At 42.3% G+C, this 13218-nt stretch overlaps 1 long non-coding RNA gene across 1 annotated transcript; it reads right to left on the minus strand.

The window, feature by feature from the left end:
- Positions 1-5240: 5240 nt before the first annotated feature.
- LOC146502423 (uncharacterized) lies at positions 5241-10923 on the minus strand. The gene is made up of 2 exons (XR_014869458.1): positions 10746-10923; positions 5241-10178 (listed from the first exon to the last, which is right to left on the minus strand). It is a non-coding gene; the product is annotated as an uncharacterized LOC146502423 (long non-coding RNA).
- Between the last annotated feature and the right edge of the window lie 2295 nt (positions 10924-13218).

Here is a 13218-nt window from a genome sequence, read left to right on the forward strand (position 1 = left end):
AGTAAGAATCTGGTTAGATACCATATTTCTAAGCTTTTCAGCGCCGAGTACAATGACCTCAGTTTTATCTGTGTTACTTGTAAGTGTTAACTTGTAAGTGTTAACACGTTACCACATTTCCCTGTTGCAGTCCTCTTTTTCAGTCTCCAGCTCACTCCTTGGCCCATAGCTGCCTGTGACAACACACAGGACAGCCATTACACACTGGGAGGTATTTGCATTATTTTATGCTGAGGTGATAAAAAGTATCTGTCAGCTGCTAACAAGCTCCACTCCACTTTTTTGAGGAGGACCTGCGGGCTAAGTGCCGCTCCACAACACTGATGGTGAGGCCAGTTGAGGAGAATGATACCAGTGATGCAGCTCAGAAACCACAACCGCCAGCTATTCATTTAAGTCAAGTTATTGTTCAAATTACAGTCTTGGTTATGTGGTGGAAGAGAAGCTGTGAGTATCATCTTGCTATGGAACGAGGTTGTGAGTCCATTCACAGGGACTATTTGATATAATAAAAACGTCCAAGCGAACTGGAAATGGACTGCAATCTTGTAAGATACATTGAACACTTGCAACTTTTTGTATCTAAAACTTTATGTATTTTTAATTTAGCACAAGTATCAATGTCCATCACTTTAAAAACTAGCTTTTTGAAATCAGATCATCCTTTTTGATAAACTCTTTATATCATGAGGTTGTAAAATAACGTACGTTAAATCGCTGAGAGTGTCCTCGCAGAAATCAGCTCCTGCTGAATCTGGAGGGAAAAACTGGCACTAAGCTTATTAACATCAGGGCTGAGGAGGTCGAAACAGTGGGCAGTTAGTTAGTGTCTGGTCCTGGGTGTTCACTTGAAAGAGAGACTGAAGTGGAGTACCAACAGAGATGCTGTGCACGAGACGGGGCTGAGCAGGCTGTACTTTGTGAGGATGCTCAGATCCTTCAACATGTGCAGCAAGATGCTGGAGTCGTTGCCAGGCTGTGGTAGCGAGTGCCATTTACTTTGTTGTTGTCTGCTGGGGGCCAGCATCAGTGCCAGAGATGCCAGCAGGGTCAGCAAACGAATGCACAAACCTGGAACCATCTTTCGCCAGAATCTGGAAGTACTGAGGAACAAGAGGTCAGTGAACAAACCACTTTCCATCATGGACCACAGCACATCTGCTCCACAGTGCAGAGGCAGCAGAGCTCATTCTTCCTCAGACTACTTCACGTTTAAGAGACGGACGAGTTGGTCCTCTGTCAACGTCCACAATAGCTTTCTTTTTTGGAACAGGTAAACTCACCTGTCGGGAAGTAAGATTCTACAAACAGACAGTTTGTCTGCGACAAACCTCACATCTATTACGTTTATATGCAGCTCAATGAGAAAAATCTAATCACTCATCTGCCTGCTTTCACTTTCCCACGCTGTCAGAGTCAAAGCTGAGTCACTGATCTAGTCCAATCATCTTCTTGCCCACCTAAGCCAATCAGCCTCCACTCTGTGTGCTTTTCTATCATTCTGCCTCTTAGACTCTCACTCATGTAACCCATCATCCTCATGTCTGCCTCTTCAGCTTCACCACCACCAGCATCTAGACTCTGAGACGTCCTGTCCTACTTCTTAACAACACTGTGTTTCTGCAGAGTCTAATCATCAAACAGCTTAGCCGAATACTGTAACTTAATAAATCACGTTGAATTCTTGTCAATGGACTGGTGGACCGATAGAACCAGAGCACCATATATTATTTTATTGTGCTTTCTTTAATCTTTATATATGGCATTTAGATTAAAACCTAGGTTATTTGGTTAATTTATGTATTTAGGTTTATTTAAAAACTACCACGGCTTTACTTGAATCCAGTTGGAGGGAGGAAACTTGCCCCGCCCCTCAGAAACACAGCGCCACACTCGCGTCAGGAGAGCTGAAAATTACGTTTGCAAAAAGAAACAGAGTGAATGTGATGGCCACACTCTAAGTCAGTAACTCTTATGTACTTTAATTTATTCATTTATCTAAACACAAAAACACAGTTTGATTGGTTTAGATAAATTTATTCTATTTGTAAACAAACACATTTAGCTTACCAATCTATTTATACCAATTCATTTGTTATTTTTGGTTTGTGACTAATCCTTGTTTCTTTTACCAGTTCCTTACCTGCTGCCAGAGTTGCTGGACGAAAGCCGGCAGCCGCGGTTAGAGCACTTAAATAGAGGAGCTGATTGGACCGCACCACCACGTCCTGCTGGAAGGGGGAGAATTAAACTAAATGAGTCAAAGGAGCTTGCAAAGAAAAGCGTCTGGACTTCTTTAAGTTACTTGAAGACGTTTCACCTCTCATCCGAGAAGCTTCTTCAGTTCTAAGGTCAAATGGTGGAGAGTCCCAGATATAAACCTAGTGGGAGTGTCCCCCCACAGACAAGGTCTCTGACAAGACAAGACAAGACAAGACAAGGTCCAGAAACTTACCCTGGATCCAGATGAAACCATGGTGTCCTTTGATGTAGTCTCTCTCTTCACGTGCATACCCACCACGGAGGCCGTGGAGACTGTCAGAAAACGACTACAAGAAGACAACTCCTTGGAGGACAGGACCAACTTCACACCCGATCAGATTTGCACACTGTTAGACCTCTGCCTCACCACTACATATTTCAAATACAACGAAGGCTATTACAGACAAAAACATGGCTGTGCCATGGGCTCCCCCGTGTCACCTATTGTAGCCAACCTTTACATGGAGGAAGTGGAAAGGAAGGCTCTTGGCTCTTTCAAAGGAAGAGTACCCAGCCACTGGTACAGATATGTAGACGACACCTGGGTCAAAATCAAGACACAAGAAGTGGAATCCTTCACTGCGCACATCAACGCTGTGGATAAAAACATCAAGTTCACCAGGGAAGACACAAAGGACGACTGTTTGCCTTTCCTGGACTGCGCTGTGCACATTGAAGAGAATGGCAACCTCAACATCGAAGTTTACCGGAAGCCCACACACACGGACCAGTACCTCCTGTTTGACTCCCATCACCCTCTGGAACACAAACTTGGAGTAATTAGGACCCTACACCACCGGGCAGAACATGTTCCCTCTAAGCCTGAAGGGAAAAAGAAGGAACACACACATGTAAAGGAAGCACTCAAAACGTGCGGCTATCCTAAATGGGCATTCTTAAAGTCAGCAAAGAGGCACAGAAAAGAAGATCAGACATCAGCGAGGGAGGATAAGAAGGACAGACGCAACAACATTGTCATCCCCTATGTAGCCGGTGTATCAGAGAAACTCAGGAGGGTTTTCTCCAAGCATGACATCCCGGTGTACTTCAGACCCAGCAACACACTCAGACAAAAACTGGTTCACCCGAAAGACAAAACGGCAAAACACAGACTTAACAATGTGGTGTATGCTGTACAGTGCAGCGAGGAATGCCCAGACCTCTACATTGGAGAGACCAAACAGCCACTTCACAAGCGCATGGCACAACACAGAAGAGCCACCTCCACAGGACAAGACTCAGCAGTCCATCTGCATCTTAAGGATAAAGGACACTCTTTCGAGGATGCCAATGTTCACATTTTGGACAGAGAGGACAGATGGTTTGAAAGAGGAGTGAAAGAAGCCATCTATGTCCACTGTGAGCGACCATCTTTGAACAGAGGCGGTGATTTACGACACCAACTGTCTGCCATCTATAATCCAGTTTTGAGATCCCTCCCCAGACGCCTTAACGCCCACTCACATCCTGGACCATCTGACCTCAGGAAATCACATGATAAGGTGGGGCCAGGTTTCACAATGAACTCACCCGAAACTCTGGCTGATTGGGACCCACACCCAGTTCCACACCTTGGCTCAGGCGATTAGAGGATCATCAGGGGGTCCTTTTGTCCCTCTGTGGGGGGACACTCCCACTAGGTTTATATCTGGGACTCTCCACCATTTGACCTTAGAACTGAAGAAGCTTCTCGGATGAGAGGTGAAACGTCTTCAAGTAACTTAAAGAAGTCCAGACGCTTTTCTTTGCAAGCTCCTTTGACTACGATGACCTGGATGACTGAGAACCTTCACAGATAAACTAAATGAGTTTAGTGTTTTCTGATTTTCTTCTTTGGTGTTTAGTTTACTAACAAACTGCGTCCTTTTTCGTGGTTCGTGATTGTGTTGTGTTTAGTTACCCCTGTTGTGTCATACTGGTCTGATCAGCCATTATATATACTCTTGTGTGTCATTTCCTGTTTGGGTCAGTTATGTTTGTTTGGGCAGGCAGTTAGTTGGTTTGTCAAGTCCACATTTCTTTGCCTGAGTTCAGTTTTGGTTCTTTGAGCTCAACTTCATCGTTTTTTGTAAATCTAACTTTTTAGGTTAAAGGAAAACCCTCGACTCCTGCTTTTCAACTCGGTCCATCACAGTGAGAAAAGCGACTTTTGTATCTTTAAAAGTGGTTACAAGTAAAAATAAAAGTGGCCGAGGCGTTGTTTTCTACCCCGGGGTAAGGTACCCGCAGAACAATAATGATGATAATGTTTCATTTCAACATACAGTCAAAGGAACATTTTAAGTTGTTCCAGTATCATCAAATCTAGTGAGAGTACAATCACACATATTTTAGTGCCGACCTCTCGAACCCAAACGCTGGTCCACTGTTTTGTATCCAGACCAGCTAGCGGGTCTCAGGATGTTACACACAGGTTCTTGTATAGTGTTTTTCTATTCCACTTGAGCACTTTATTCAATATGTCTCACTGACACATGTATATTCATAGGAGCACATCCAAGTGCTTTCTATTAGCATTCACACACATTTACACTCCAGGCAATGCTTCAGGAGAAGCTCGGGCTTCAGTATCTTGCCCAAGGATTACTTTGGCATGAAAAGATGAGCCAAGGATCAAGTCACCAACCTCACAGTTAGTAGATGCCCTGCTCTACTTCCTGTGCCTCAGTCTCTCACCAAAAAAAAAAGAGATTCTAATCGGCTGATCCTTCAAAGCTGATCACAATCAAAAACAGGTGAAGAGATCCTCTGGTCTCTGCAAAAGTTCAATAAATGCACGAATTTCTAAAGTTCACAAGTAATCATGTTAAACACATGAGATGTCAGTATTGGCCAAAGTATAGAGAAATATGGTTTTTGCTGTCATTGAGCATGACTATCAGACTATCACAAAGTCAGGCTGTTTTGAGAGTTCGGTCAGTCAGTGAAGAGGCATCATTTTTAAGGGACTGCTCACTGGTTTCTTACTTTTTCAGCCGGTGTTTCAGGTTGTCATTGATCTAAACCTTCATGTATTTTAAAGGAGTCACCTGCTAAACCTCATACCTGTGTACAAAAACAGTGCAGTCAATGATGTTCAAGTTTACACATGAAAGGCCTTCACTGTCCACCCTGATGCCTTTACACTGGTCAGTAGTTATTCTGTCCTCCAGCTCAGGTGCATCCGTGCCATAGAGTAACACAGCCTGTCATTAGCACTAATACAGCTGTCAAGGGATCGGCAGAACTGTTGGCTGTCCTCGAGTGCAGCTCAGTTGCTTCGCTTGTCCCTCTCTTAAGTTTCTTGTTTTTCTTCAAATGCTTGACTCCGGCTGATACCTTGCTGTCAGGACAACTGTACCGCTGCACACAGCAGCATCCCTGCAGAGGCATCGCTAATCAGATCTTGTTTTGGTCTTCAGCAGCTAACAGTTGGACTTCACTGAATAGCTTCAGAAATGTCAATACTGTAACACATCTCCCACGAACTGGCAGCTCATGAGAGGAAGTCATTAGATGAGTCCTGGCATTTCATGCACACACACACACACACACACACTTCTGCGCATCATATAATGTCATCCTGAATGCTGCAAGAGCCCCATTTGGTCTCCAAACTGTTATATGTTCATATATAACATCTTTAAGTCTGGAGTGTACCCTCGTACGCTCCCCACAGAGAGTCTGTAAAGGAAATAGAAGCATTCATTTGGCATCAGCTCCCAGCAATATGCTGCGACTGATTTTTCTGACATTGATGTATAATCTCTCATAAACACCTAAGATTTAAAAATAATAAAACACCACCCTCACTCTGTCTCCGAGATATATACAGTCTTCCGCGAGCATCCACATTTCGAAATTAAGATGAGCTAAGTGCAATCTACCGAGCATATTGGAGTGAGAAAAAACACGACCGAGAGGGAGCTCGCTGCACGGCGTCCTGCTGAGATAACACAAGTTTCCCTGCCACGATTTTTCTCCCGCTCTCTCCGAAACAGCAACATGGCAAAAACAAAACAACCACAGGAACTGTGTTTTAGAAAGACAAACAGAAGTAAACATAGGAGACGGATTCTAACAAGGATCAAACTGAGCTGGTCCACGTCCCCACAGCCCTTTGTGTCGATGTCTTACTTTAAATGAAAGCAAAAACAAGTTCAGACTTCAGATATGAAAGAACACTGACCAAGCCAGGCTCTCAGGGAAGTGATGCTGATAATTGTGTTTGTTGTGTGCGTGTGATTAAGAGGGTTAGGAAGAACAACTAGTGTCTCTGCGCATTTTAGCTTCCTGTTGATTAGAAAGCCATCCATTTTAATGGCTTTTCTTCTCCTTTTGTTAACTAGGCACCTCTCTATACAAGAAAATGGCACCCAAATAAATGGCGTGCTATTAAAGGGGGAATAATAGCTCAAAGTGGCAAAACAAAGAAAGGGGGAAAAAAACACATGGGTGGCTTATAAATGTTTGAGATGTGCAGTCTTCTCAGTGTGCTGCTCACATTAAGTGTGTTTCCCAAAAACTAGTGATGGGTCGTTCGCGAACGAAATGGCTCTTAGAGCCGACTCTTTGAAGTGAACAACGCGAGGTGAGGGGTTTTTTTGGTTTTTTTTTTTTCTTTCTCTCACCCTCTCTCTCGCCCTTTTTCCCGCTAAACTCTGCATGCGCGGCCTGTACTTTGCGCTGGGCAGAGGGGGGAGGGGCGTTAGTTACACTCGCAGTAGCACAGGAGCAGAGCCAGAGAGAAAGAGAGTGAGGGACAACAACGTCACATTAGAAAGGTATAGTAATCATCCGCTATTTTCAGTTGCAGATGATAAAGGATTCAGAAATCATGCAGGCCCATATGACAGAGAATGTGCATCTTCTTTTTGTTTTAATATTTTAATTTATATTTAATTGTGTTGTGGTTTGCAGTGTTTTGTGTTGTTTCACGTTAAATTGGTTTAAAAGGAAAAAGCTGAAAATTTAAATAGTTAAAAGTATAAAATGTAAATAGTTGTTTTTTGTATTATATGATTTATTTATTACATTTTATGTGGAGTGAATAAATAAAGTATATTTATGGTGGACCTTAGAGACAAAGCACGTACAAACTCCAAAACACGTACAAACTCCAAAACACGTACAAACTCAGAAGCACATACAAACTCCAAAACACGTACTAACTCAGAAGCACGTACAAACTCCAAAACACGTACAAATGACAACAGAAGTGCTCCAGGTTTCTAGAGCGCAGTGTTGAGCTTTTGTTACCTAGTGGCTACACAAGCCAGGAAGTATCAACAACCGGATTTGGTGTGTGGTAGTAACAGGTAAATTAAATTTTTTTTTTTTAATTATTTGAATAAATATGAGTGCTTGTCTATAAATACACAAACAATACACACATGTTTTCAATTGTGTAATTTAAGTGATCTGGGTAGCTCTGTTTTGGAAGTTCAGTAAACGCTAGAAATGTGTTTTGGAGTTTGTATATGCTTTAGAGTTTGTACGTGCTTTGTCTCTAGGGGCCATATATAAACATATATAAATAAAACCACTTTTTTTTACATTAGTAATTCCTTTTCTGCATAATTTTATATTATTGTTAATGATTAAATAATTAAAGCAACAAAACAACCTGAAGAGCCGGTTCGGAGCCGAAAGAGCCGGCTCTTTTTAGTGAGCCGAGCCGAAAGAGCCGGATCTCTAAAAAGAGCCGGATCTCTAAAAAGAGCCGGAAATCCCATCACTACCAAAAACGAGTCAAAACCGGTATTGTGTCATCTGGCAGCTGGTTCATTTTTTCACAGCTATTATGCTGCACAAGTACCACGGGCCTTTTTTCTAGGTAGTTCATTACAATTTCATTCACATTTTGTCAACCCCTAAGTGCAGAAAGCAGCTGTATCATGATACTCCACCATGCTTCCATCTTTTAATTGTGCTGTTCTGCTTTATTCTGTACATAAATCACTAATTGCATGTCTGCCAGGATCTGTCTTTCAGCGTGTGGAGTGTCGAAGCCTATGTGGGCATGACTTTTTATTCCAATCACCTGTCACTGTTTACGAACGCAAAATGACAAACCCAGAGTGGTAGCTGCCTCTTCTCTTCCTCGAGTTTCTTGCAGGTCTAAGTGCAAACACTGCTCTAAATATAAATATTAGACTCTGCAAGTAACATTGACTTGACCTAACAGCAGCTGACGTCCACATTGCTCAACAACAATGTCATAATTAATTGTGGATCTTTGTTTTATTTTAAGGTGTTTCATTTATGTCAAAAATAGGAAAATATCAGTTACTGGACAGACTGGCCTTGAGAACTTTGCTTCATTTTGGTAAAGACGCTTTATCTGAACAAACCTGCTTTTTATCAGAGAAACAGCACAAATACATCTCTCAGCATAAGAGTTGTCCTTGTGACATTGCAAATATTGAGAAAAAACATTTAATAATAGAAGGATATGAAGGACGACTCACACCAGGTGATCCATATCATGGCTGAGTGCCTGTGACCCCCAAAGTCTAGTTGGGTTGGCTAGCGTCACTGATGTGTGCCATGCCTGTGTGGAGTTAAACATACTGTGGCATCCTTGAAGAGTTAGCGCTGGGGATGGTTCAGCTGGGCCATGATAAGGATGTGGTGTGATCGCTATCTGCTCCAGAGCACATAAGTCAACCCTTTCCTCACTTCCAGTTGCCTCTGTGAAAATCGCCGTGTTAGGCCTCGCTCACACCAGAAAACACCAGCTTGCCAACTGTTTGCTCAGTGGTAGTGAAACTGTGGAGATCAGAACACAGAAAGAGAAGCTTTCAAAGTAAAAGTTGGACCTCATGAAGCATGTTGGTTGAAACAGTAAGGCACAAGTCTGCAAACATCTGCAAACTACGGGTGACTGTGGCAATCTGCTAATGACCGAAGGAATCACAACGTTCAGTGCTGTGAAAAAGTATTTGTCCCCTTTCTAAGTTCTGGCACACTTACATGTTTCAGGTCATCAAACAAACTAGAATATTAGACAAAGAGAACCTGACAAAACACAAAATGCTGTTTTTAAATTATGATTTTATTTATGAATGGAAAAAATAACCTTTCCACATCTACCTGCCTCTTGTGATAAAATAATTGCACTTGTATTTAATAACTGCTTGTGCCACCCTTGGCAGCAAGACCTGCAATCAAGCATTTGTGATAACATGCAATGAGTCTTTCACGTCACCATGGAGGCAGTGTTGGGAAGGTTACTTTTAAAATGTATTCCATTACAGATTACAGAATACATGTCCCAAAATGTATTCTGTAGCGTATTCCGTTACGTTACTCAATGAGAGTAACGTATTCTGAATACTTTGGATTACTTAATATATTATCATGCTGTTTACAACTACATGAATGTACTATTGCTGTGATTTATTACTGTTACTGAAGGTCCGCGGCTCCGAACCGTAGTAAAGGGACCTCTGGCTAATACGGTGGGTTCTGTGTCGGCTCGTAGCCAAAAACTAGCTTTACTTGTCTGGGTCAACTTTGCTAGCAGAGACAGAGAGAGGCGTTGAAAGGCTGCTCCAACGGAACTTATTGTTTTTGGAGGAAAACACGAACACGGTGTACAGTCGAGTCTTAATAGCTTACTTACAACTGGGCTCGTCAGGCTCTCTTCTTGGCTGCAGTGGTTATTATTATATTTACATGCTTCCAGCTCCCGTTTCTGCTCGATGACAGCTCGTACTTTTCCTTTTTCTCCCTCCCTCACTCACACATAACGGGTATGGCAGTCCATTCTCCCTGCAGCACGGACTACACTGCCCATGATGCTACATTCTTTAGAGCTATACCGGTAGCATTCTGCCTATTAGCTTAGCACAACAACAACAACAGGCGCTCTCTCACCCAGGAAACAGAGAGAGAGCGTCACCCTGTAACCATGGCAACCGTAACGCTGCCGCCTGGAACAACAGACAGTGTTGCCAACTCCTCAGTAAGGAAAATCGCTATTGGTTGTCCTAAAAGTCGCTAGAAGTCGCTAAATGACGTCATCACCTAATTTGCATAATTGGTCATGCTAATGTAATTGTAACCTACGCTGCTGGAGAGAGAAATAACATCATGGACGAGACATAAAGTGAGCAAAAAACGTCCTAAATGCAGTTAGAATTTATTTAGAACTACAAATTAAATTTCTTTTAGCAATTATTGTTTTTTGTAATGTCACAATTCCAACCTTGCTCCTTTACCCGGGCTTGGACCGGCAAAAGTGACCCGAAATAGGCACTCTGGTGGAGTTACTTTGTGTGTGTGTGTGTGTGTGTGTTTATAAGTAGTTTTAAACCTGATCCACAAAACAGCATAAGAGTAAAAGAAGAACTGACTGCGTTACAGCACCCGCTGCTTGTTGAGAGTAAAAGCGATATGCGCTTTCACATCTTTTTTTTAGCGACTTTTCTTGGGAAAAAAGTCGCTAGGGGACTGAAAACTCGCTAAATATAGCGACAAAGTCGCTAAGTTGGCAACACTGACAACAGAACGTAGCTGTCAAACAAAACCCAAACAGTCCTGACCCGCCACAATATGAAACAGGGAAGTACCGCCGTGTAATCCATTTATTTCAACAAAGTAACTGTATTCTAAATACCACCTTTTTAAACGGTAACTGTAACGGAATACAGTTACTCATATTTTGTATTTTAAATACGTACGTTACTCCCCAACACTGCGTGGAGGAACTATTGTCACTCTTCTTACAGAGTATTTTTTAACTCGGCCACATTGGAGGACTGTATGTAAATGGCCTGTATTTGTATAGCGCTTTTACTAGTCCCCCCTAGGGACCCCAAAGCGCTTTACACACCCAGTCATCCACCCATTCTACAGTTGTAGCCACAGCTGCCCTGGGGCCGACTGACCGCTTCTGTCAGCCGATGTGCAAATGTGCGGTGAAGTGTCTTGCCCAAGGACACAACGACCGAGACTGTCCGAGCCGGGGCTCGAACCGGCAACCTTCCGATTTCAAGACGAACTCCGAACTCTTGAGCCACGATCGCCCCATTTTGAGCATGAACGTCCTGTGTAGGTCATGCCAAAGCATCTCCAGTGTATTTAAATCAGGACTTTGACTAGGCCACTCCAACACCATGCTCAGTCTCTTTCTTATTGTTGAATCAAGAACTCTGACCTTAGCTTTGGCGGATGAGGCCTGCAATTCTGAATCGTCGATGTGCTCTTGGAGTAATTTTGATAGGTCGGTGCCTCCTGGGAAGGTTCGCCACTGTGTAATGGCTCTAATATGGCTCTCACTAGAGTCCAAAACGTTAGAAATGGCTTTGGTTCCATATCCTGACTGACAGATGTCACTGACTTTGTTTCTCAGCTTTTCTTGAGTTTCTTTAGATAGATAGATATAATTTTTTATTTCGAACATGCAAATATAATTGAAATAACAACAGAAAAAACCCCCCAAAAAAACCCCAAATCTTAAAAATCATCAAGTTTTCATGTATATATCTTTGTCTACAGAATGCGTGTGCTTGAAAAGGAGTAGGATGAAGTTTACACTTTTCTTGTTCCTACCCCCTTATTTCAAATTTCATTGCTTACAAATCCATATCCAGGATTCAACATTATTTGATCATATATGGTTAACTATGTACAAGTCTAACACATTGAACATACACAAATAAAAACCATTCTTCAGCACGTACACAGAACAACAACAAACTGCATTTTTACATAAACTAATCACCCTGTCTATGACACCCGCTTAATCTCTGAGCTTGTTTTATATCTATGTGACAAACACCTTAATAAACACACAATGAGACAACTCAGTCACTGAGAGGAAGATTTCCTATATTCATGCAATTTATAGATATTAGATAGATATATATTTAGATCAAATACTTTTCCACAGCATTGCAAACGTTTTTGTGATCTACTCCACATAATGACTGCCAGCAACCTCCAGCAACCACTCTCCATCCAGTAGAGGGATACACATTTCTCCCTAGAAACCGATGGTTGTCAGGGGGTCATCGATTGGTCTTGAGGCCTGTGTGACTGAGATCTTAACAAATCGATAGCATGTGTGAGAACAGCGTATCACTGTGTCATTACAAAATATCAACCAAACAGCGTGAAGACAAAGAAAAACAAGCTAATCAAAAAGAGTGCTCCTACATTCATGTCTATCAGTTATAATTGACGTGTATTTGAGCTCCACCACCACTTCAGCCTAATAATGTGGACCTCTGTGAGCCTTTCACTTTCTTTGAGCACGGTGAAATGCCCATTACCGAATACTGTGATAAATACAAGCGCTGATGGTGCTGATAACATCTGAAATGAGTGAACTTTGAAGTTTGAGGACAGTTTGCAGCTGTTTTTCAAACACTGCTGCGAGTGTAGCCCTAAAGCTCCCATTTCATCACGAAGCCATCTGTTTTTGTGTGTTTTTTCAAACACAAAGACCACACATGGCCTCAGCTGTGTTTCTCTTTGTTAAAGCTGAATTCTGTCTTCAGAATGCTAACTGGCATTTCGTGGGCAGCATATGATCCTGTGCAACCGCGTGAAGCTGAAAGGTTTCCTGCTACCTTTACAGACACAAAAACAATCCCACGTGGGAATAGTGTGTCCTCCTCCTTCTGTCGCTTCCATCTCAGAACTCGACCAGCTCTCCCTCAGGAGAAACTTCAACAGAAAAACAAGGCGATTAGAGAAGCAACCTGCAATACAAAGTGACTCATCATGCTGTTTACCTCCAGACATGAGCTTTTATACCAGCTGAGACTCTCTGCTGTCTCCTACACATGAACTCTCTTATTTTGACGCGTAACTTGACATTTCCAGGTAATTACAGGTGTTTCTCATTACTGGGCGTCGGAATTGAGACTTTTTCTTGCCTCTGGCATATGCTCAAAGATAAACAATCATCTAATTACTTTGTGACTTTCATGTAAGACCTGCATGAATATGCTTCTCTTTGAACTT

Source organism: Neolamprologus multifasciatus, chromosome 15, assembly GCF_963576455.1.
Source record: "Neolamprologus multifasciatus chromosome 15, fNeoMul1.2, whole genome shotgun sequence".
Taxonomy (NCBI): domain Eukaryota; kingdom Metazoa; phylum Chordata; class Actinopteri; order Cichliformes; family Cichlidae; genus Neolamprologus; species Neolamprologus multifasciatus.